Source organism: Ahaetulla prasina, chromosome 4, assembly GCF_028640845.1.
Source record: "Ahaetulla prasina isolate Xishuangbanna chromosome 4, ASM2864084v1, whole genome shotgun sequence".
Taxonomy (NCBI): Eukaryota; Metazoa; Chordata; class Lepidosauria; order Squamata; family Colubridae; genus Ahaetulla; species Ahaetulla prasina.
The window spans coordinates 111,222,913-111,250,769 of record NC_080542.1 but is presented as its reverse complement, the minus strand read 5'-3'; the positions used below and the strand labels follow the sequence as shown (position 1 = coordinate 111,250,769).

Here is a 27,857-nt window from a genome sequence, read left to right as displayed (position 1 = left end):
AATTTTGGAAGTTAGTGAATTCTATCTAATGATCTTTTGCAATTGAACTGCTACAAGTATACATTTATCTTCGATATTAACGTATCATAACTGGTGCATATTTTAAGGTAAACCTGGAATACAGATATTAAGAAACAGAAAATTCAGTTACCATGTTGGTTGTCAGAAATTTAAAAGCACATAGCTACTGAAGAAAAAGACTAGGTGTAGATTAAACTAGAATTAAGGTTTTCAATATTTAGCTAGATACTCATCAAAATCAATGAATGCTTTGTATATAAATTCATTTCACAGAGATTACCCTAATTTATCTCAAACTGAGCATGATTGTCACACTGGTTTATTCCACTTTGTGTATATTTATGTATAAAAGTCATAGGAGAAAGAATAATTTCCTACAGAATATTACTGAACAGCACTATACAAATTTATAAGAAAAATAATTGAACTTCAAAACCTTTCATGCTACAAGCCTCTGTCTTGGCATATTTTTATATATTTTGTACACATTGTAACCAAACCTTCATTAACAGATGGAACTGCTACCATGCTACTCTAGATGACAAGATGTAGCCTTTGTGCATCAAAATAGGCCTCTGGTGGCGCAACAGGCTAATGCAGCCTATTATTAACAGCAACTGCTTGCAATATTGCAGGTTCAAGTCCCACCAGGCCCAAGGTTGACTCAGCCTTCCATCCTTTATAAGGTAGGTAAAATGAGGACCCAGATTGTTGGGGGGCAATAAGTTGACTTTGTATATAGTATACAAATGGATGAAGACTATTGCTTGACATAGTGTAAGCCGCCCTGAGTCTTCGGAGAAGGGCGGGATATAAATGCAAAAAAAAAAATTTAAAAAAAATGTTCAGGTTCAAACCCAACTCATATTCAAAAGAGAGTTCAGCATATCAAACATTTATCAATGGATTAAAACATGCCAGCTCACAAACTGGATCTCGGTAAACAAATAAACTGACATTATTATGCCATGTTGCAAGAAAGAACATATACTTTCCAATGTTGAGCTGCAAAATTGATAAATAGTTTTAGCAATGGCTCTGATAGCATCTCAGGCTTATTATAGGTTTAAGAGGTCTATAAAACATGCTACAAATACAGCATGCTCTGAAGCTAGATGAGATTTTGATAGAGTATTTTATAACCAAGTCTTTAAAGGTGTGGCTGAGCAGGAGACTGTAAAAATGAATTAGTAAAAGGAACAGAGAAGCAACAGGAAGAATTATAATTCAATAGAAGAGAAGCTGTATAGTGGTAAGAAATGATAATGATCCCTGGTCTAAATTTTCAATATCTCAAGATTAAAATGGGAAGAAATTCAATAAATATTATTTTTTTAAAAAAAGATTAAAATGGGAAAATATTCACATCTGAATTCATATAACTAAACATTTTCCTAGATGTTTCAAACGACAGTGAGCAGAATTCTATTGTCAGTTGGCTAATACAGAGCATTCTGAAATAGGATAGCACATTACTCAAGAAACAGAAAAGTTATATCTTACAGGCTTGTAAGTAAGCAAGTACTATAGATAAACTGTATAATGCTTTCTACATGGAAATAAAGAGATAAAGAGGATTCAACAGATTATGAATTAACCTCAGATTGAAAAACAACTTAAAAATAATATTTCTGAAAAGCTTTCTATTTTAATCACAAGCAAAGACAGTGCTGTTGTTTACTGGTTGCATCAGTTCAGAAGTACAGTTTGAAATATCTTAATAATTTCAAACAATTTCATTGATACGAAACACTTCCTATCAACTCAAGGTTTTGAAGACCTTCACATAAAGAGGTTGAATTAGGCACTACAGCTCATGTGACTCTCCCTAAATAGAATTTGATAGAGCGGAGCTGTTAGATGGTTATATGATGGTTAACTGAACAGGTTGATGTTGCAGCCAAATTTAAGTGCAACAAAATCATGGTAAATTGGGCCAGAAAAAGCCACCCAAGGAGAACCTACAAGATATTGGATTACAATGATCTGACAGCTATGTGGATTCTCTGAAGAAATAAGCCCACACAGTATGACAGTTATAGAGAAAAAGGCTGGGAGGGAAACAAAGTTAGATTGAATAACTCAGACAGCAGTGTAGAAATGATTGATTGCTTAACATTTAGGGGAAGATTGGATCTTGTAGCTTTTCTGGAGATGGATTATAAAAACTGTAATACTTTCAAATTTAAATAGAGTACGATGGAAGAGAAGGAACAGAGATCAGAAGACCGACATGGCCCCAGTATGTATGTTACATAGAAAATGAGGCTCAGTGATACAGAAAAAGACCTTCACTTGCGGATGAAAAAATGCTGAAGAGTGTAAGTAGAATATCCAATAGCCACAGAAGGCTATTCTTCACATATGCCAAAATGAGCAATGTCTTGATGCTATCTGGCAAATAATAGAACATGATGTAATAGGCAAAGCAAATAAAAACTGGCCAGTACAACTGTCACTCAGCATTTTGATCTTGTTCTACACCAGAGTTATTGTCACAGCATCTAAACCACCACATTTGCAACTCAGAAATATAGGTCATTGCTTCTTTGTGAGCTTGCAAAGTAGAACTATGATTATATTTTTTAAAATCTCTCTCTTTCTCTGTATGTGTGTATGTATGCATGCATGTATGTGTGTTTTATGTGTGCGTGTGTGTGTGTATCAACATACAGTGCGTATTGTGTGTGTATATGATATTCTAATAAAGAGAAGCATCAAAGAACAAAAAATAGATTTATATTACTGACCTAGGTTTACTGTCAGGATAAAAGATATTTTGCATGGAAAATAGTTATTCCAAGGCCCATGTATGTTAAATATGGTTTTAATTTAAATCTATAAATAATTAGCAAAGGAATTAACATTGTGAACTTTAATTCACATTGCTTTTTTCTCATCAGATGTACCAATAATATTTGCACACTGCCCAAGTATAAGAGTCTAATCCCTGAAAGCAAAGAAAAAATGAATTTCATCCATGCCAATAGTAAATTTGATACTATTTGTTCTCTTTGCATTGCATAAAAAAAACTACACTCAGATGCTCAATCCTTACTTATTACCTATTGTGGTATTCCTTTCCCAATACAGGTAATCCTCATCTACAGCCTTATGTATTTGAAGTTACAATGATGTTAAAAATAATTTTGTAACCAATCCTCAAAATTATGACTTTATAGCATCCCTCAATCACATGATCACCATTCACGTACTTTGCAACCGGTGTAATATTCGTGTAAGATAAGAAAGTGGCTGGAAGAAATAACCGAACAGAGGATAGAGGAGGCCGGAACTGTTTCTCCTGGGTATTTTTGATGGGAAAATGGGGAAAGAATTATAATATTTAACGTTACATATCTTAACCGCAAGTAGAATTGATCTAGCACAGAATTGGAAACAAACAGATACCTCCAGACCAAATTATAATAAGGAAAAATTATGAATGTGCAGAGATGGATAGACTGTCTATAGAAATGAAGGAGAGGGAAGAAACCGGGTACTATCAAATTTGGAATAGATGGTATTCCTGTAAAACTTAAGGTAGAAGATGTAAAAGTATAATATATAAATCGTAAAATTTATAAGAAATATATGATATCGATTTGTGAGAAGATGTAACTAAAATAAGGATATAATTTAGGAGAGTGATATATAGAAGTAGGATTTATGTAAATATGACTGTTACGAAAGCTATAGATACTGACATGGAAAAACTGTTATAAGTGTAAATTTGTGCCTTGTGTTTTGTGTTTTAAATGTTGAAAAATTCAATAATTTTTTTTTTTAAATCATCAGTCACATGATCTTCCACTTAGTGATCTCTCTCTCTCTCTCTCTCTCTCTCTCTGTGTGTGTGTGTGTGTGTGTGTGTGTGTGTAAGGATATAAGCCTTTTCATGGTCATGTGATTTTTCCACTTAGCAACTAGGTCATTTGGCAATGAAGTGACCAGCCTCAATTGTGAACCCTAAGCAAGGAGTTCCTATAATTGAATTCTACAGAATCAGTGAAGAGACTTTATTTCCAACTAAAGAAAGAACCAGAGTTTGCTTATATGAAACAAAACGGGAATTTTTTTTAAAAAAATAGTGAAATAGATTCTAAGAGGTCATTTTTTAAAAATTTCTTTTTGTCACAACAGTATACACAAACATTGTCATAAATAAAACAACATATCTTGAAGAAAAAATATATATTTTATATATTATATATAACTATATTAATTTGATATAATGAAGGGAACAATAGGACAGGAACGTTAGGCACTTTTGTGCTCTTATGCACGCCCCTTATTTGAATTCTTTGAATTTGAATTCTTTGAATTCTTCTTTTCTTCTATTTTTGAGTTCTTCTTTATGGAAAGTGTCTGAGTCACAATTAGGGACACTATCAGAGTCACATCCTCCAAAATCAATAATAACTTGGTTTAAAGATAAGTGTTAGATATAACAAGCTTTAAAAAGCCTTTGAAATGGATAATGAGTAGAGAGGTAGGGATAAAGAAACAGTGGTTTGTTTATCCCCACGTCTGGTCAAAGAAACAGAACCTCCTGTCAAATTGGTAAACTATAGATCCATATCAGCTTAAATTGCAGTAAAAAAACTTTGATTTAAGTCTTTCCAAACAACAATAGATAAATCATCTTATTTCAGAAACATCATTGCACTTAATGCACAAACAAGTAAAAATTCTGGAAATATTTCTCCAGAGATTTAAAAATAAACTCGGGTTTCATCTAATATCAGCAGTGACCATATCTTTCCTTTCCAATAGTTGCAAAAGTTATATTTAGTGAAAAGCAAGGCAACAAATATATTTTCTTGGAAGCTAGCCTGCTGAATAAATTATTGTTTGTATTTAGACTTAGAAATAAGGTAAACTGTAAACTGTGGGTGAACAGCTGGATGCCCCAGTTTGAATCTTTCACAAGGGATGTTCATAGCCATCTCCAGTCTCCATTGTCAAACTGGAGACAAAAGAGCCTTACAGAAATTACAGTCTTCGAGATGACTAGTGGTGGATGGTAGTCACAGTGTGAGAGCCAGGAATCACAAGCAAGAGTCATGAGCTAAGCCTCAGATACAGATATAGTGAAGACCTTTGTTATCCAGATAATGTCTTTGATCCAGAAACCTTTATGTTCCTTCCAAGTCATAGTTGCTTTTTTTTTTTTAAGTGTTTCACCTTAACAATGGATTCTGAGCACTGGGCTACTATTTCAATATTGGCTCGTTCTCAGAAAAACTAACCCCCTCTAGGCAAATCAGAGCTTAGCTATCCAGGTCCTCCAGCCTCGTTTTTATGGTTCCCAGAGGAACACAGATGGCACTGCTGAAATTTGGCAAGCAAGCAAGCAAACAAATAAATCTATCCACCTACCATGGTAAGATGCTTTTGTGTTTTGTTTTTATTATTTGTTCATTGTGCCATTTTTAATATATAATAGTTGTTCTCTGATACACAACATCCTAAACTGAATATCAAGTAGCATATCAAATAAATAAAGCATGTTCGGATTCAAATCTGCCACACTAAAACACTTTATACAGTGAAGACAACAATTTTATAATTCAAAGCTCTCCAGTGTGGGGGCAAAAAATAAACCCAAGTAGGACAAACTCCTTCAAATGCAACTCAAGAAACATTTTTTAATGAGGCATGTCCCTTGCAGCCATTTAAAGAGAAAAAAATAATTAAAGTGCATTTTCTAGTCAAACGAGGAGTGGGAGAAAAATTACTTTTTCTGCAGTAAATAAACAAAAACTTCCAGTGGACCATAATGCTTTGCTGCACCTAAATTATTCAGCATGTAGTAGGGCACTCTTCTATTGAAAAAGAGCTAGAAGCTCTTAAGCACCTGGCTTCAGCTAAAAAATTCTCTGTCCCAGATCATCAGCTCTGTCCCGACCTGATGAAGAGGCAAGTAATGACTGGGGCAATGAAATATGTGTGGTGATTTACAAAACATACACAAAAACAAAGAATCAGGACACAATTGTCTTAGTCAATTTATATTCATAGAAACAAATTTAGAAATAATTACTATAATTTTCCTAAAATAGCAATATAGCTCACTGTGCTACAGACACTGCTAAGGTTTTGATGGGAAATTTCAAAGCTTGAATTGAGCAATCCTTCAACACAAAATGTTATTAAAGGATCATCTTATGGAAAACTGGGCTTTAGAGTGGCTAGAGCAAATATGATGGGATGTAGAAAGGGGCTTGGAAAGCTGAAGCCTGAGGCGAAGTGAGAGATTTAAGCAAGAGAAGGGAGATGGCCTTAAGAGAAAATAGAAATAGAAACAGATATAACTATATAGATGAAATGTCACACTTTGCATTACAATACAACATGCTGGGGCTGCCAAGATGTATCGGGAGGTGTTAGATGGCAACCCCTAAAATCCCAGAGTGTTCCTGACTGGAAATTCTATGTAGTTCCCACACACATGGAAGCAGTTGGAATTCAATGTTTCTGCATACTTCCTTACAAATCCCTCAAGTCTGAATTGGTTAAAACAAAAACAAAAATCATGGCTGTGTGGAATGAAAGAACAAGCCTTATTTGTGGTTCCTCTTGTTCCCTGGAAATTGGATGTACGAAATATCTATCAATCTTTCCAGAATCCAACAGACCTGTTGTTTAAATGGTTTGGTGTGTTGTTTAATTAGCATATAACTCAGTTATGACAATGTAATTTTCACATTTTTATAGATCTGAAAGTTGTTCAGCATATACTGTATTTGATTGATTTAAACATAATCTGCATTTCAATCTGTTTAGGGCTTTTGGGTTTTAAGATGATCACTTACAGAATAATTACCAATGTAACAATAAAACAATCTTGCTAAAATTCATTGGCTTACTGTACATAAATGCTTTGGGTTTTTTTCTTTTTATTTTAAGTAACACATTTCAGAGTTTAGACTTGAAAATTAAAATTCTGAGTCAAATGCTAAGTTAAAAGAGAAACATAAATAAAATAAATAAAAGTGACTTCTGCCAGGTTTTTCAAGTGTTTTGTGAAATGCTGCCTTAGCAAAGAAAAAATCTTTCAAAATATTAATAAAACCTAACGTTTGAGTTATACTACAAAGTGAGCAAAGAAATGTGCTAGATGTAGCAATCAGTCATTACATGTTAGAATTATAAATAAGCAAGCTAAAGGAAAATTTGCTTATAGATAGACTTCAATTTACAACCACAATCAGAACTAGTATTTCCATTGCTATCTGGGTTGTACCTGATTTTATGATCTTTTTTGCCCTGGTTATTGAGTAAATCACTGCAATTGTTAAGTGAATTACATGTTCATTAAAGTGAACCCATCTTCCCCCCTTGAGTTGGCTTATCAGCAGCCAGCTGGATAGGACACAAATGATGATCATGTAACCTTGGGACACTGCAATGTTGTAAACATATGCTCACTGCGAAGTGCCTGAATTTTGATCACATGACATTGTAGGAATTTAGCACCCACCCCCTCCTAGAAGAATGAAATATTTTAGAAAATATTTAAAAGGCAGAATATATTTCCCTGGATAAGAAATGGAGAAACATGTTTTAAAGACGAAGCAACTCCCCCCCCACCTTTGTCAATGGGCCATTAAGGCCTGAGCCAGTCCATTGTCTACACGACAAAGATAGGATTAGCCCCTACCCATCTAGCAACAGAATCTTACCACATGGCAAGGCTCAAGCAAGCTTGAGAGACAACCTACAACATTAGCTAAGACCCCCACCCCCTGGGAGTCTGACAACCAATCAGGATACTCTTCCTGTGCCCCAGAAAGTTCAAAGCTCAGAAAAAGCATAAAACCAGGGAGCACACAGGATCTTGCCCTTTTCTGTTCAGGAACTCAAGCCATGTGATCCTGACCACCATTAAACCATCTTTCCAAGCAGCCTCCATGTTTCCAGTGTCTTTGTCCCCACTTGGAACTGAACCCAGATGGATATTTCTTCCAACAACATATAGCTGTACCTGCAAGGATCAAATTGTAAGTCACTTCATGCCATTGTAACCTCAACTGCTACACAAATGGTTTTAAATCAAGGATTACCTATATATATTACCAGGTTTCAGTAAGAGCTGTTATTAAATAATTAAGAGCATGTTCTCATATATGATCAATTGTTTCAATATGTAAACAATACTAGCAGCAAACACTTCTTAAAAAATAAATATATATAATTAAATACTGCTACTCCTTTGCAGAACAATCTGCTGTAGTATCACAATGCTTAAATCTCCATTCAAGATAAAAAAATAGCTTTCTTTATACTGCAAAGCAAAAAATAGATTTCTCTGCAGTGAAGATAGAAGGACTTCATGACAGTACCTTGGGTGGTGTGTTTATAAATAAAAGTTGCTTTGTCTTAGATCATTATCACTGATAAAGTAGAGCATTCTAGGGAAGATAGATTTGATAAATTGAATGCCTTCAATTATTTTCAGTATAAAATCCAGCAAAATAGATTGCTTTGGTGAAAGTAAGATCATTTACACAAATTAGTGTTCGATTTCAAAACAGATGAGGGTGTTACTCACCTTCCATTTTCACGCTAATGAAAGGGTGATATAATTAAGACCTTTTTGGACGACAGCTCTGGCAGTGATAGTATTATTCCCCTGTTGGCCTTTAAGACTTTGGTTTTAGCTGCCAAGCCAGCTGTGCTAAAAAACCCTTATTGGGACTGATGTCTAAAGGTAAATATAATTTATCTGAGACAAAGCAAAATGCTACATACCTCAATAGAAACTGAATGGTTTACAGCAGGCTTCTTTTGCAGTGCCTAATATTACCTACTCTTTCCATGTAGTAAAACTCATGCCCAAAAAATGTTTGTGAAATGGACAGAAAGATAAATAAATCAAGATGAAAACTATGGGACTCAAGAATATCTTACATTATAAAAATGAGTACTATAACTTGTTAATGGGAAACAAGCCTTCTTTGTTCTCTTTTATTTTTATATTAATTCAATAACTTGTTTTTTTAAAAACATTGAATAGATGATTTTTTATTTATTTGCAATTTTGTTTTTGGCAATTATGCAGAAGCATGTTGTCCTCTACAGTGTAAAATGATTTTTCTCAGAGGTCTGAGATTTTATAATTTCATCAAACATTATTCTTTCATTTCCATATTTTTTAACTTAATGGCACACATATTTAAATAAACAAAAATTAGTCAAAATATGACCATTACATTTCCCAAGTATGTTTCCAGCAAAAATGTCATTTCACTTCTGCTTATATTTTTTATCATTTAAATTCTTTCCGACTTTTTAGTATGAAATAGCAATAGCACTTAGACTTATATAGCGCTTCATTGTGCTTTTACAGAGTCAGCATATTGTCCCCAGCAGTCTGGGTCCTTATTTTACTGACCTTGGAAGGATGGAAGGCTAAGTAGCCTTGGCTATTAATAGAAATAATGCATACAATTGTTATATTATATAAAGAAATGCATAGTAACATGTGGTGGATTACCCATACTTTTACAGTGTTCAAAGCAACACGAAATTATTCAAAGTATTTTTTATATCTAGCGGGTATCCTTGCTTGCATTTATTTTGTTTTTCTTTTTGGTGGGGGAAGGAGGGTTTAAAAGTAAATTCCCATCCCAGTTATAATCCATAGATCATTTAGGTCTCAGTTCTAGCCTTGTTCAATACATGAATTCAAATGAAAGCAACTCTGATTGTGGAAATCTGTATTTTAGTGTCCTACCTTCTTGAACAAATGTACTACAATGTAGGATCTGGACAATTCACATGGTTTTCAATGGATGTTATTTTGATATCTTGCTATTCAGCATGGGAAAATAAGGACATATGGGGCAGGATGACACAGAATGCTTGTGATATATGGCATTCCTGGAGTAATACTAGAAATCGGCAGAATTTCTGAGAAAACTATTTGATAGTGTTATCTAATTTTCAATTTTGTGGCCAAAGGAGTTATTGTGCATCAAATGCCAAATAAATCACTGGACTGAAAAGCAACACTCAACATTTAATTTCATTCAAAGAATTCAGAGACATTATCTTTGTCACTTCCAAACAAATGCATGCCAAAGCATTATTCCTATTTTTTTTTCTAAGAAATGCAAATAGCTGGCAGAATTTCCTTTTTTCCTTTAGTTACAAAAGGATACAGTAAATGTTACCACTCTAGAAGTGAATAATGACATGAGGTGTTTTTCCAATAGAAGAAGCTGTCGTTTTGCTATTCCCACAGAAAGCTATCAGACTTCTTATAAGGAAGTGCTTTCAATCTGATCTTTAAAAGCCACATACATTAAAATATTGATTTCTTTGCATTGATTCTCTGCTGAAAGCAGCAATAACACTATGGAAATGTAACCAATGGTTGAATGTTAGTCATTGACTTTGCTACAACTTTGTTTCTTTAATTCTTTTTTTGTAATCTCTCAAAAAGCTATAATCATCTGCTTCCCAACATATTGTTTTCAGAATCCCATTCTACAAAAAGGAAAACTTCTGAAATGGAACTTTCCTAGATTGCTATAAAAAGATATAGAGTTCTGCATATTTTGTCTAGTGCCAGCAAAGTGATGGCTAACGATTATGTGATTGGGAAGACTGATGATGGTAGGATTTTCCAACACATTTTTCTATCACAGAATTGTGTCCTAGGTTTTCTAAGCAAGAATAGGCCTTCTGACTATGATTGGCAAACCATGCTAGACAATTTGATCAAATTAATTCTCAGTTCCAGAATTGGTGTAGATTCTGCCCATCTTTTTAAGTTATTATAGAACATGGTGTTACCAATAAGAGGTTAAGAAGGACCTCTTGTTAAAAGCAATATTTTCTCATCCAGGATTCTCTTCCCATAATAGAAAACTAGGTGACAATGAAATTCACAAGCATACAGAACCTGTCTAAAACATTTTGCAATCTAAGGCAAAGAAGGAAACACTGATAGTGAAGCAGTATTTTTACTGCTTTTTACAGCCAACTTTGGTGAACAGTTTAACAGGGATGTGAAAGGAGCCCACAACTGAGCTTTCCCTGGGCAATGGAGATGTCACCATTCTTTTACCCAGAAGTGTTTTGGTGCTTCTAACATGACTATAGTAGTGGTATACTGCTTTTAAAGAAGTATGTTAGCTTAGTACAGAGAAAAACACTTGCATGTCTTAACTGCTTTTCCACAGTTCCCAGAGTCTCCTATGAACAATGAAAATTGGCAGCTTAATTTCTCACTGTCTGAGAATTATTCATATTTCATATATTCAAACTAAAATAGACTAAACACAATCTATGAAACTAACATGCCTTTGCCAAATAGCTCCCAAATATGTTAAATGCAGTCTTCTTCCCCTTAGGTCTCAGATCACATTTTAGAGGTCACAGAATTTCCTATAGGATACATCTATCAGAATATGGTACCTAACGTGACTAAAACACTATTCTGAGGTTGGCTGAGTCTGCAGGTATGTATGTAACACTCTCCACAATGAATGCATTAAACATTAATGTTCACTGGAATGCTATCCATTGGCATTTCAATTTCTGTTTTGCAATTTTCTGCTTTGGAACCCTTTTTAGGTGGTAATATGTATTATTTCTGTCATAGATGCCTGTCAAATTAGCCTGCCTAATTTAAGGATCCCTCAGCTTGTGCTGGTGAGTAAGGTTTGGAATGTTATCTTTAATCCTGTCCTGCTACTATGCATTGTCCTCAAACCTGTGTTTCCTATCAAGACAATTATGGGAATTCATTTAATCCCTTTCTAAATTGTGTCAGCAGTGGCCGTCCTCAACATCCAGCCTGAATGCATTGTAACAGTTTATTAAAAGCATTTCCTTTGTCATTATAGAATAAGCATATCTTTGCTTCTGGCTCTTGTATTTTACTGTTGCAAAAAAAAAAAAAAATTCTGGCACCATGTAGATAAAATGAAGTTATAATGCATTAATGAAATACAAAAGATAAGGAAAAGCTGTCTTTTGTTGTAAGATTGCTAGGACAATGCCCTTGTATATCATTTTGCTCTTTAAATTTTTTTAAAATGCAGCAGCAGCAGCAACAAAAGAAATGCATATTGACTTTTGACAAGGAAACAAAAATTAATTGGATTATAATTGGCACAAAGAACGAAAAAGAGAAACAAATCATGCCACTTATCACTTAATTAGCGCTCACTCTGAGCTATTAAACATTTTAATGTTAATTTCAACTTGCAAAATATGTAATGCAAAGGTCTCTTTTCCTCTATAAATGCTTTAAGTTTGCTGATAAATTGTTTAAGATTGATTATGGGGACTAAGACATTTATCTATTAAACCTATTGTGAGTCTAGTTTAGTTCTAAAATAATATTTCTAGACACTATATATCCTTGCTGTTTGGGTTCTGGTTGCTTGCTTCTCACACAATTATACAACAGGATTAATCACCCAGTTGGTGAAGGCAATCACAGAAAAAGAAATGCTATGGATGACAACCTGTCACCATAGGAAATGTCACAAGAAATTTATCTTTAATGACCACCCCTTTAAGAGATACATCATGCATAATCAGCTGCTATTTGACAGCTATCAACATAGTCTTTATTTATTTGAGATTGTAACTTCATTTCTCCAAACACTCAAGATTCCCAAATGCCTGAGTACATTGAGACAGACTATGGTCAGGTTCACTGAAAAATTGGCAATCTTTCTACCTATCCTAATCTATTCAGCAGGATAGATATCCTCCACCAGTCCCATCAGCTAAAGAATGTCAACTGCAAGTGCCAGAAGACCAGCCTTTTCTGTCATAGCAATCGCCTTCTGGAACATTCTCCTTCTGGCTTTCATACTGGCCCCAACCTTGCTGGCTCTGTAAGACCCTAAAGATCAGGTTCTGCACTTGAGCCTGGGGACCCAAATATGTAAATGGATTCATCTCCTGGCTATATTAATGATTGTTGTGATTTTCTCAGTTGCACATTTTAATTTTTGTATATTTAGCAGGATTTTTAAAAAAATAATGTTCAGAGTTATTTTTAGAGATGAGTGTCCATAAAAGTCAATTAAATGAAATAAAAAATAAATTGTCCTGGTCATGTGAATTGGCATGGTGAAACTAGGTTAAACTCCTGATTGAAAAGAAAAAAAACAACTATTTGTACTTGTCAATGTACAATGTGCTTTAAAGAAACTGTTCCTTTCTGAACTCACACAGTAATTACACAAACCCTGGAAAATATGGCGGCAACAAATAAATTAGCACCAACAGCCTGCAAATCCAAAACAGTCTACATCTTTAGCTAAGTGGAATTCAGCTGCAGATTCTCTGACTAAAGACCCATTCCCACAGTTTAATCTATTTTTTGCTTTGCGCTTTTCAGCTTGGAAGCTGGTTAAGATAACAGACCTCTTTGTCCTGAGATACTCTAGTTCTCTATTTAATGCCTATGCCTACTCTACACCCTGCAGATTAGTCCTGAATTAAATAGTAACAGTTTTAATTTTATATGCAGCATGAGATTCTTTAGCAATACAGATTGCAAATATCTCTCTCCCAACAACCCCACCAGTAGTGGTTTTCACTTACCTTCACTACTGGTTTGGAACTGTGAGCGTGCATACACAGAGCATCCGTGATGACATCTGGATGGGTGGGTGGAGCCTCCTGCTGCTACCACTATTGGTTCGCCTGAACTGGGGTGAACCAGTAGAAACCCACCACTAAACCCCACCCTGCGTACATACATCACAAACTATTTCAGATAACAATCAAGACCTATCTGGGTTAGCATTCTGTTCCCAAGGTGAGCCATTAGTTCCTAATGAACATAGCACCACGGACCCTCTTCTGTTGTCTCCAATTTAGGCATAAACCTATCCTGACCATGACAAATTCATACACAATACACACAATTTGCAGGAGGAAGAATCTTTCAAGAAATCTGAAGATATCAAAAAGAGGAAGAAACTGGCAGCAAACTTACAACTTTTTACTCCCTAGCTTTCTTTAGAGCAACAATGTGTAACTTTTTCTGAGTCAAGAATCTTGGATTAAAAAGATTTATGTGCCATACTCCAAGTCAACTAAAAATTAATTTTGCTTTAATTTACATTCAATTACAGCTAAATTCAATTAATATTAAAATTATTTAGTTACATATGGATAACTGTACATATCCAATTATGTATGCAATAACTTTCTTTTTCCATGATGTTGGAATTATAATTAAGTTATATTTATAATATTTTTAATAATATTGGGGAGTTGAGACTTTCAAGAAACATTTCTAGTTTAAATCATTTGTTTTCTTTTAAAAGAAGAAACCTTAATATTATTTTTCCTGTTTTGTCATTTGATTCATTGCATGAGTCCAATCAAATCTTTTCAAACAGCCTACCTTCTGAGAAGACTGTTAGCAGACTAGGATTAGGATTAGGATAAGAGAGAGACAAAGAGACATGCTGACCAGGAAAGAGAAATGCCACTAGATTTCCCATAATCTTAACTTCTAACTATATTTAGAAAAGTGATTAGTCTTCTGCTTCTCCTTCATCTTATTATTTAACTTTATCCAGATTGTGACCCAAATACCCAAGATGTACAGTACCAACAAGCAAATTGATTTGACTACAGCTGTAAAATGTCTGGAATATTAGAAATGGCTATTGGTATGGCTCCTTATTAGTACACACATCATACAGTTTAAACATCATAAGTGGCATTGCCTACCTACCTTCTAGAGAGCAAATTATTTCTCTCTCTACTCCAGTGTTTCTCAAATTTTGGAAAATTTAGTATGTTGGTTGAAGGATTCTGAGAGTTGAAGTCCATACATCTTAAAATTGCCAAGCTCAAGAAATACTGCTCTAATTGAATTGTTCAGTTAAAAAACAAACCGGCTAGAGACCCTTAAGAAACAAAAAGTTTTTCCTATCTGCTATCTTGTCTTCTAAAAATAGCTAAGAACTGAATTTAGGACAAACTGTCTAAGCAGTCTGAGTTCTGCTGAAAAGTGACCCCATATCAGTTGATGCACTTAAATGAAGTTGAAAAATAGTAAGTATGGATCACAATAATTAAAAAGGGACACAAATTTCAAGTTCATTGCCTCAAGAAATATACAGTGGATTTTTTTTTACAGTGGACTCCACACTTTGGAATTTATTTCCCTTATTAAAGCAATTTTATTCCATTGTGCTTTCAATTCTGCTTATTGGCATCCATCTTGGGGAGCTGGATTAATCTCATGATACTGTTTTATGTACTTGCCTTCTTGGATGCCACTGAGAATCTTCCAATTGGAATTAGATAAAAATTTCTTAAAGTTCTAAAAATAAATTGAATGGTACAGAAAGCTACATGTTACCAAGAAAAAAGCTAATTTTAAAATGGAATATGGTTAGTCTCCAAGTATAGTGTTTAATAATATTTTTTTGTTACATAAACTTGTTTTCTTTGATACATAAACTTGTTAGATACTGGCTCAGAAGCAAATATCTAACCAGTTTATGTTATCTAAAGTGGTTTTGTATACTGTATATTTTCATTTATTATTGCATTTATTAAATTTTTTCTCCACCCATGTCACTATAAGATGATTACATCATCCATAAAATGGATTTGAGATGATTGCATGACTGATATATACTGAAAATCTACATTATTGGCTTAGTACTTTCTACAAAGCATGGCAGATTTGATAAGAGTAATATTGAGTGACAATGAAGTAGATATATGGAATAATTCACATTTTCATGTACAAAATATGGAATAGGCTCATAGGGCCATGAACCTATTAGCTCTTGAATATTTATAAGTCTGGAAATGTTTGGCTAAGCATGTTCAGGTTGTATAATAATGGCATCTTTCCATTCTCCACAGGGAGTTCTGTATTACTTTTACTTTTCATTTTCTGGAGAAAACTATTCCCCAGAGTCCAATAGTTCCATCTTTTAACCATGCCCAAATCATATTCAGAATTAAGTGCTTTTCACAGTTACATTTTTAAAACTAATTTTATCTAAGTTTAAATACTCTTTTTGCAGTGTCTTATGTGGCTAGCATTCTGGTCTTGAACAGCTTGCAAAATAGCAGTCCTTTTACTTAAATTGCAGTTCAGGGTACCATTTATATGTCTTTGAAATTTATTTTCTCCTGAAAGTGCGATCAGTGTCTGAATATGCTACATTGTATCTACTTTCTTACTCCCAAATAAAGATTCTGAAATGTGCTGAAATGTGCTATTCAGACTCTGATGAAAACTAGATCACCTGGTATTGCAAAAGCTACAGGGAAAATAAACCTTGCTTGGAGAGACATTTAAAATTAAGAATTGTTTTTTTTCCCCTTAATTAAAAAAAACCCAGGATGTTATATTATAATATTATAATATAATATTATAATTTAAAGAAACAACTTTCAACTTTCAACTATGAAATAAATGCTATTACCATGCAATTATATAGTCACAATTTGACATAGCAAGATCCAAAATCACACCTGAGTACTGAGCCATTGGTAATGATAAAGGCAAAGAGAAGCATTAACTGGCAACTATTGAAAACACAGCAACTGTTCATTCCGTTACTGTGATGCCCTTAAAGATTCAATCAAATTAAATCAGTCTTCATTTTATTTTCTTAATACTAATTTGTTTATAGTGGGTTTTTAGGCAACCATGTCTAAACAACTCTGGGCTGCTTCACAAATTAAAAATACAATTATGCAGATGCAGAAAATAATACTCAGCATGGTATAAAACACAACTGCTATGTACCCCCAATATATGCACCACTAAAATTATCTAACCTCATTCCTGGGAAAACCACCAAGTTTTTATATTTTTGGCCAAATATAACAATATTTAAAGTGATAGGTCTCTCATCATATTTTATTCTTTGTTGTTGTTTATAGAATAAAATACAAAAACAAATAGTAGGAAAAATAGGGGAGGGAAAAGGAAAAGTGCAGAAAAGAAGTGAAAAAGAAAGTAGAGGCATTGACTTCTAATTCCCTTTGTTGCAGTATAATAAGATAGTAACATCCAATCTCAACTTTGTACTTTTATATAGTATAAACTAGCCATTTTTATGTTAACAAATCTATCTAATCTGTAAAACCCAAAATCAAAGTTTTTCTTCCAACACAATCTCAAACAAAAAGTCCAGAAGTAGAAAGAAAGTCCAAATAGAAACAAAAATACTATGTTTTTTTATCAAAGCAGTCAATTTATCCATCTCTGCTAACTCCATCAACGTTTGCAGCCATTCTTCCATTCTGAGGATCAAAGTGTCCTTCCATTTTTGTACATAAAGTAATCTTGCTGCCATCAACATATATAACATCAAAGTTCCATTCCCCCCCCCCAAGTCTTGTTCCATTAAACCCAAAATAAAAGTTTCTGGTTTTATCTTTATATTCACCTTAAGAATTTTCTGTATTAGCATATGAATACTACTGCAATATTTCTTTGCTTTATCACATGTACACCACAAATGATTAAAAAGTCCCTTCTTTACATTTACATTTTCAGCATTCATTTGAAGTACCTTTATATATCGTTGGTAACTTATATAGTATTAAATACCAGTGATACATCATCTTATAAGATTTTTCTTCTAAATTGTAATTTAAGGTAAATTTTAAACCTTTCGTCCACATATTCTCCCATTATTCAAGCTTTACATTATACATTATATTCAAAGTTCCTTGCCCACTGAATCATACAATGTTTTACATATTCATTTTCCAAATTTAACTTTAATAATGTTTTATAAACCTTAGCAATAATATGTTCATCACTACCACATAGTAGGATTTCCAATTCATTTTTAATTTAGAGATATTTTACTAGAAGAGTACTCAAATCCTCTGCTGGAAATAAAATCCCCTATACCACCAGGCTTGAAATTTTAGGCCTCGATTGCCTCGAACTACACTGTCTATATTCTGACTTAGTTCATAAGATTATTTACCAACCTGTAAATGAGTACTTTAATTTCAACTGTAATAACAAAAGGGCTATCAATTGATTCAAACTCAATGTAATTCGCTTTAATCTTGATTGTAGGAAATATGACTTCTGCAATAGAGTAGTAAATGTCTGGAACACTCTACGTGATCCTGTTGTTAGTCTCTCTAATCCCCATATCTTTTACCTTAAATTGTCTACTGTGGACCTTTCATATTTCTTAAGAGATCCCTAAGGGGGTGTGCATAAGCGCACCAGCATGCCTACTGTCCCTGTCCTATGTTCCCAACTATGTGTAATCATTCATTGTGTTTATGTTTTGCCTATTTATTTCCTTTTATTGGTGTCAAAAAAATTTCATGAGTCTATGTCTATACTATTACTTGTTTCCTTGTACTTGTTGACAAATAATAAATAAATAAATAAATAAATTTAATGAAATTACACCCATAACTCTTTTTGTCTAATTTAAATATTTCTTTCAATTATAAATACATAAACCAATGGCAGACATGCTCTTCTGATTCTAGCTCTTCCTTAGGCTTGAGGTCTCTTATCAACAATACATATGGAAAGAACTGTTGCCACTTGCAGAATTTTCCTAAAATTCAGTACCTCCTTCCATTGACCTTTTCAGATGAATTAGGGTTTCCCATTTCATTTGTGGCACTCCAGACTCCTATAATCACAATTCCTCATGTCTCAACTTTCTGCAGGAATGGCAAGTTGGTAAGTGCTTATTAAAGGAAAAGGTAGATTTAACAAAGGCAATATACAGGTGATCAACAGAAAGAGACAATATGCTGCCAAGAATCCTGAACAGGGATTGGTATGATTTTCTTGATGCTTTTGTCTTATACTTGACCCTTCAAGAAGCTGGACTCAAGTGATTTTTCTCTTTAATATATGCAACTATGTCTATATTACTAAAATGTGAACAGCATCATAGAATCCTAAAAAAGCACTGTTTCAAGACATTTTTGCTTCTGGAACACATTTCAACTCAATAAATATGAACTGGATAAGTTTGTTTAAAATTTCAAATCAAATTCAAACCTCCACTTTAGCCTAAAATCTCTTTTTTATTTATGTGCCAGGAAGTTGATGTCAACTCTTGGCAGTCACAAAGACAGATATTCTCTATGATGATCTGTCCCTAATCTGATCTTTTGGGTTTTTCCAAGGTACACTCATTGCATTCAATTACATTGTAAGTATCAATACAGAATACAATACAATACAATACAGAATACAATACAGAATCCATACAGAATACAGAATACAGAATACAATACATACATACAGAATACAGAATACAATACATACAGAATATACATACAGAATACAGAATACAATACAGAATCTATATTCAATTACATTGTAAGTATCATACAGAAAGGTTATGTAATATAACCTTTCTGTATGATACTTACATATATTGTTGTGACAAAAATAAAATAAATCTACTTTAATGTGGATTGTCCTCTTCTCTTTCTTACCAAAAGTCTTCTCCCACACTCAACTTCAAAACCATCAATATGCTACCTATGCTACTTCTTCAGAGTCCAACTTACATTTCCATAGAGTGCCACAGGGAATATCATGGCCTGAATGATTCTGATATTAGCATTTATTAGTCTCAGAGACTTTTATAGCAAGTGCTAATCTACAATATATTTCTTGACTGCTTAGTCCTTTACTGTTGATGATTGAGCCTAAAAGGAAAACACTCTGTACCATTTAGATATTTTCACTATGTTCCATGACTTTTATTATTAGGGCCTTTAGATCTACTGCATTTTCAGTTATGAGTAATGCTATCAGTGTAGTACAAGTTATTGATATTTCTCTGCTCAATTTTAAAATCATGCTCATCTTCTTTCAGTAAAGTCTCCCTTAATATATATTCAGAATGTGAATAAATAAGGGGAGAGTATAAAGCTTTATTTGTTTAGCCTTGGCTTATTAGGTCTAACTACATTGCACTCAAGTAGTTTTGGTTGTGGAATTACTTCTCTCATCTCAACCCCTATTTGTATATTACATTATTTGCTCAGTATGTGGCAGATTATCAGGAATAAATATGGCAGACAATTCTTTACAGCTCATTAGGAAATCAGATTCAGCCAGTATAACATACTTAAGCTTCACAGAAATGTGATTTGAAATATTCCCATCATATTAGCTCATTTAATAGCCTCAGCCCTTGTCTTAAAATACTTCAAAACTCAGAAGGTTTTGAATAGCAAAAGAATGCTATTCATCAATAAAATAATGAGTAATAATAAGATGTTCTCTTTTGTTGCTATAGGGAAAGCAATTTGTATCAAATAAACTACTTATAATTGATCCAATAAGAACAGTCATCGAAGCTAACTTTTTTAGCTGATGAGATGTGACATGCAGAATGGCTCAGGTAGAAAATCCCAGAATTCTAGAGTCCTTGCTTAAGTAGCAGCAAATCCTAAGTATATGACATCATAATCTATAATTTATTTTGCATTAAGGAATCTTCTTGAAATAACTCTGCATACATAAATATATACAATGAGCCTGAGTGAATTTCAGTTTTAAATTATTCTTTTAATAATCGGAAAAGGAGACTCACCAACCTGACTTCTAGAGCAATTTCAGAGAAAAGAAAATTCCAGTCACAAAGGCCTTTCAGCAACTTCTATCCTTCAAAAACCCAATATTTTGAAAAGTCAATTGTTTTATAGCATGAACCAGAAGTCTATTTTTAAGAAGTGGTAAACAAATTCCACTCTGTGTTTTTAAATCTGCATCAACACAAAATTAAACTAGGACGATGTGAATATGAATACCTAGGGAGAAAATAAAGTACTTGGTATTTCCATTTGATATTCAGGTTTGGCAAAATGGAGATGAAAAGAACGGAGGATCACATGAAGCAAATGCATATGCCAACATACCATATTAATTTAATAAAGGAATAAATCTGGTATTCATAAAAATATGCTATTGTTACTAACTTTAATGATAGTCAGGAGTGTCCATATTCTTTTTTTTTTTTGTCTTACTACATTCTTCATGTTTTTAATATTCCTTTCAGCCTAGTTTATAGTTCTGACATTTGCCTTATGATCTAACTAGGCCCAATATGATTAGCCTATGAAACTAGTCAAGACTGATCAAGAATACAATCTATGTAATGTATGATGTTTTGGCACTATTAAAAGCCTGCATATATCTATTAGTGCTCTCCTAGCAAATATTTTATTTATGTTATTTTTGCCAATTTTTTTTTTAAAAAAACCCTAACCTTGGTAATTAAACGAATATAATTTCCCTCCATAAGAGTGGAGAAGATGGAGAAAAACTTTCTCTACAAAAAACCAAAAGTCCTCCCCTTCTTTGTTGAGGGGAATGTTTCTCCCATGAGGTCTACAAAACCCATTCAAATATTTATGCAACCCAACTCAGCATGAAACCCCTCTTCTCCCTCCATTTTAAAGGATTACAATATAATTAAACGTGACATCTTTAATTCCAATTTTCAAAGTATTATTTTAACAAGAAAAGATTTATTTGCATAAAGGTATTAAAGGTAATGAAATGGATTATAGTTAATCTAACAGAAGTTTTTCTGAGGCAATGTATAAAACCCTTAACAGTTAAGCACGTATTAGTTTTATTAAAATTCCATGAGACTTTCAAATGCATAGCTATTAAAAAAAGAGAGAAGTACTACCAGAGAGAAAAGAATATATCTGGATAAAAATACTAATATAGGCATGGATGCAAATATAGAAATAAGTATAAACACTTACACAGAAATAGAAATTATCTCATCCTACTGGTGAAAATTGTTGTCTATACAAGCTGCCCAATCTGTCATACAGATGTTAACTGATAATGGATAATATCAAAGGCTGCTTTTCTTAATTATAGTTTTAAGCCCTAAAACTAATTTGGACTCTTCAGACAGATGATGTTAAGATATGACTTCTAAAGAGAACTTCCTCTGACAATACTTCAAATACTGTAGAAGATTGTCATCTGCACAAGTATGACATTTGGCCAGACTATTTTACCATCTGGACAGTTTCATGATTTACTAAATTGGAGTTATTATTCCTGAAAGAAACTTAGTTTGTATTTCACTCTAATCCTAAATCGTAACTTCATAAACACACATTTACACACACATACACACACAAAAACACATGTTTTAAGTACTAAACATGCCACCTTCATTTTTTTCCTTATATAGCAAACAAAAAGATGTTATTTTATATTTCAGATGATTTGGAAGCCAATGATCATAGGGTTTATTATAAAATACAGTTGTTTATATTTTTTAGTTTATTCATCACTTGTTGCAGAGAAGTGAAACATGACCAGTAAGTAAAGCCTCAGGTTAATATACATATTGGCTTCCCCAGCCAAGGTGTTATTATGCAAGTGTGAGCAAAAGCTTATTTTTCTAATTTAGTCAAATACATTAATTAATAAAAACATACTTATAAAAGGTGTACATATATACCCTTAGGAAATCACTGATCAGAATACAGCAATTGTTACAAAAATGTATGCCAGCATTCCTATAAGTAGCTGGAGAAAGACATTTTGACATTTATTTTTAAAAATCAGGCTACTACAGATAGCAAAAGTCTTGTACAGTGACTGTCCACAAGTATGATGGTGATGAAAAAACTAACTTTGTGACCAATTATTGTTAATATGGAAACGCACCTTTACAAGAAAGTTTATCAAACATTCCATGAAAGGAAAATCAGAATAACTACTCTTGGGTAAAGCCAAATAAGCTGATTAAACCAGTATCAAGAAGAAATGGTTTATCTTGCAGCTGAATACTTATTGTGAAAATGTAGAACAAAACTCAGGCTAGCTTTATAAGGAAAAGATGCTCACAATTTCCTTAATGTGGCAGAAGGTTCAATCAATATTTATGTTATCATTGAAGAAACACATATGCAAAGAAGGCCCTTCTAGGTTTCAATTGGCAGTAAGATTCTGTGGGAAAAAATGGTCGTTTGGAGATCAAACCATTTTGGGACTTTGTAGGTCAAATACAATAACTTCAAATCTCAATTGGAAACAGATTGTATACTAATATAGTTCTTAATCTGCAGGTACATTAAACCTCATTATACATTTGTGTTAGTAATCTCACTATATGGCTCTGACAGAACATTTTTAAAGAGAGTTCATTAAAGATTGGAATATAAGAGTCTGTCAATTGTGGTCAATGATCACCATAAAATAACTGGCTTATAAAATTGCCACTTCAAATATAAAAGTACTCTATCAACACAACTGCATATTGGAAGCAAAAAGGCATTTTCAAATCCTACTTTTGACAAGGAATATATTATCTTTTGAATCAATTTTAAACTCTTTCTTAGGCAAGATAATTTCTAGCACAATTAAATTTATAATACTGCCCACCTCTTCAAGCGATATACATTAAAAATGTCATTTAAGTGAGACTAATGAATTTGCTTTGCTGTTCTGTCACTAGTGCTGCAAGCAAAATTCTCATGATGGGCTATGCCATCTAAATTCTAAACAATCTGAATTACAAAGTTGCTCATTTGTTTGAGTCTATCAGTTTTTTTCATCATTTTTATCACTAGCAATTTATTCTTATCTGTTTATCATTAGCAATTATCTCTTTGCCATGATTCTTACTTCACCTTTCCAATCCTCCATTATATGTAATTTATTGTAATATGACTTAATACTGCTTTCAAAACAATGGATAACCAGCAGGCATTGTTTGTTTGACATAGCTACTTGTGGAAGCATCTTGTTCCTTTGTGATGTTAGTCTACTATCTGCTTAAATTCTATGTGTTGAATGAACACCAGAGATATGCCTTCAATTAATTCTTCAAGAGAAAAGTTTAAAATATATGTAGTCTATATTTTTATTGGCTAAATCCAGTGCTCTGTGGAAAAATAAATCCCAAATTAAAATCATTCAGCCAGCACACAATTTCTCTAAATCCTCTTACATGTTGGAGATCTGTGATCTGAAGAAGAAAATGTGAAATGTTGATAAACCAAATCTTCAGTCTGTATTATATGAAAAGTCTTGACTTTTTTTCAGAAAAACTTCACTTTTCATATGACTGCTTCTAGTATTACAGTTTGCTTCCTTTAAAATGCAGTAAACAGAGCTAGTTGGAATACCTATTCCCCCTATTAAAAGGGAATAGATACAACATGGATGATTTAGCCTGATCCTATTACACACTCTATTTGATTGAAAAAAGCCAAACTGAAATATAAACTTTATCACCTATATCACCAGGAAAACAATGTAGCAAACTAACCATTATTCTTTACTATCAATTCTGTTTTAATTAGAACATTCAATTAAATAGAGAAATGCAAGAAAAGCATAGAGACAAAGGGTGCAAATTAAATTATTAAGGCAGAATTGCCTGGAGTTATCCTAACTTCTCTGACAGACTCACTCAAAACCTGAAAAACATTCGTCTTCTCAAAGCCTTTTTAAAGCAGTAACCTTTTGCTATCTGTGAAATTATCAACTCCCTACCATGAGTTTTATTGAAAATAAGCATGTGGGTAGAATAAAATCAGGAGATGTGACATATAAAATTCTCTGTAAGCCTACAGCATGGCATTAAAAGTTGTCACTTGAGATGAATCTTTGAAAACAAGCAAATTTGCAATACATTTATTATGGTGGCCAAACTATTTGGTACATTGGTCACGTTAGAGTATACATCTTGCCATGTTGTAACTGCATCTAGCTATGTTGTCAAGCTTATAGTCATGCAAGAACAAGATTCTAACTTTGAAGACAATATGGCAAAGGGCCTTCTAAACCAAAATTATTTCTCTTGTGCAGTTTGGTGCTGTGGGCAGAAAAGCCTCTCCTATACACTAATTGGAATTTCTCATTCTAAAATTCCAATCTATTCAAAGTTTTGATTTCTGCTTGAATTGTACCAAGTCATGAAAGTAAGTTTACTTTATATGCATTCATAGTATAAATACCACAATTACAGAGTAAAAACAAAATATGTGCATTTAGATCCATCATACTATTTCCTTCCAAGAGTTGGGAATTCATGCAAAGAAGGAAGTAGCAAAACAAACAAAAAATTAAAAAGGCGACATAAGAAAAGTAATCTTACACCTAGTTTAAACATTATAATACTCCTCCTTTTTTCTACAATTGCAAAATCATATTTCAGCCATACAGGAATAACCTAAATTTATGGTATGAGCATGGAGGCTAAAGGCTAATTGTTGGCGGAACTTTATTTTTGCTGATGACTTTCACTCAAATTAGAAATTGGTGGTACAGCAGAAGCTTGCATCATACAAGATTTGGGTATGATTTTTAACGTTGTTACGATATGAGTAGGCTAAGAAAATGTTCATTTTCTTAAAACATAAGGCTGAAGTAAATAGTTTGTCCCAGAATATACAAGTATGGAGCAAGGACACCACTGTGAAGAGGACAAACGTGCACATATGAATATTTATGGATTCAAATTCAGAATCTCATATAATTTAAATAGCAAGAAACTGAACTTCTCCATAGAAAGGAAAATTATCACTCATCAGATTCTAACTGATGATGAGTTCTTCCTAGTTTCTTTCTCTTCCTTCTTATGGTTCTTTATTTAGAACGGACTTAATCAGCTATCAATAAAAATTTATAAAGGGTTGCAGTCATATAAACAAGTTTCAACTTTCAAGACTATAACATGGGTTCAGGAAAATGGTATCTTGAATACTAATTCAAAAAAAGAAAGATAGATCTTTGATACAAGATGAATGGAATTTCACCATTTATGTTTATAAATTCCTGTATATGAAACTGCCAAGACATTCAATACAGAATTCTTGCTTCTTCCATGGGGCAAGAAGGGAGGGAAATAAACTTTTCTGCAACATATTTGCACTTGGAGTACAGCTGAACTGAAGTTGTCATTAATAAGGATGTCTGCTTATTCTACTTCAGTCAAGATTTGTCCCTTTTCCTCCAATGGGAGAAAATCAGGTTACAGCAGTGTTTTTCAGCCGTAGTGATTTCAGGATATGTGGACTTCACTTTCCAGAATTCCCCACCTACAGTCCAATCTTGAAGTTGCCAAGATTGACAAACACCAGGTTAGAGGACATTTTTGCTTCCTAAGCCAACATTGTATGGGGAAAAAATAATAATGAATGCTTAATTAAAGACCATGTAAGCATGTTCATTCATGTACACAATAAAAGTGCTGCATTTAAGCACAATGCCAGCAGTGCTATGATTGTTACTTAGCCTAATAACAATATTTCTGCAATTAGCCATCATGAGTTTTCTTGGTCTGCATTCCTGACCTCAAAGAGTCAGCAGCCGGCTTTCTGCATGTACTACTGTGGATAGTTAAAGAATTTCACTCTTTAGAATCCAAAGTTAGAGATAAGCATATTCATTACAGATTTAAAACCGAAACTTGCAAATGTCTCTTTGGGTTACTGTTCAGCTAAAAGTTATGTTGGAAATTCACTTTAATATATTGCAGCTCTATCTGGACTTCTAGAAAGTGCTTGGACATAAATAAATGAAGAAGTAATTTGAAGAGTTCTCTTTTATAAACACCAAATGTCTAAGTGGCAATTATTTTAGTTGTCTCAGTTGATTTATATAGTAACTGCAATGCACACTTCTATTAGGAACAGCATTTACCAAACCCATCAATGTGGGGATATGCTAGAGATTCTGTGGCTCTTTGTAAAACGTATATTCTTTTCTTTTGGTGGGCATAATCTCATGTTGGTACCAATCTAATCTTTCACTATCAGATATTTGTGACTGGAAATAGTATCTGTGCATTAAGAGGAATGAGATGATACGTTTTTCTTGGGGATATTCTGCCATTTGAAATATAGGCTGTAGGTTAGGAACTGGGAATCCATCAGAAGCCAAAAATAAAAAAATAAAAAATCAGTGTATGCCCTAAAATGTCTGCAGTGCTTTAGGTGCTTAAAAATTCATTGAGTGTGTATTTAGAAAAATTGTATATATTGTAAAAATTGCATTCAAATCAAATATTTTAGGAAAAGATAATACAGCTTTTTGCACAGGTATTATTATCCACTTATGTGAAGAATAAAAGCAATAACTCTTTGATATTACTGGGGCAATGAACATAAAAAAGATGCCCAAAGGAAATATTCTTTTTGAACAATTTTTTTTAAAACCAAGAATTCATTCTAAAAATATATATAGTGCATCTTATTTTGTTGGGCAGTCAGCATTTTTGTAACTAAGAAAAATCTACGGAGGTTAGATTTTTATAATGAATATATCCATTTTGGAAAATAATACTTGTCTACTCTTTGTTCTGGCAAGAACCCCAAATTGTAGTAGCAGTTAGTCCTGCAACTTTTTATTTTATTTTATTTTATTTTATTTTGTCACACAGTATATATAAGCATAAGTATGAAATTACTATACAATATATAAGCATATATATAAGTATGAGTATGTAATAACTATATTAATGGGATATAACGAAAGGAAACAATAGGACAGGAACAATAGGCACGCTTGTGATCTTATGCACGCCCCTTACGTACCTCTTAGGAATGGGGTGAGGTCAATAGTATACAGTTTTTGGTTGAAGCTTTGGGGATTTTGAGTAGATACCACAGAGTCTGGTAGTTTATTCCAAGCATTAACAACTCTGTTACTGAAGTCATATTTTCTGCAATCAAAATTGGAGCGGTTAACATTAAGCTTAAATCTATTGTGTGCTTGTGTACTGTTGCAATTGAAGCTGAAGTAGTCTTCGACAGGAAGGACATTGTAAAAGATGATTTTATGAGTTAAACTCAGATCATTTCAATTAAGTTCC

At 33.2% G+C, this 27,857-nt stretch overlaps 1 protein-coding gene across 3 annotated transcripts in view; it reads right to left on the bottom strand.

Annotated features, from left to right (window-relative positions):
- Positions 1-27,857, bottom strand: part of THSD7A (thrombospondin type 1 domain containing 7A) — a 302,477-nt gene that overhangs the window by 150,049 nt on the left and 124,571 nt on the right. The gene's annotated exons all lie outside the window — the stretch shown is intronic.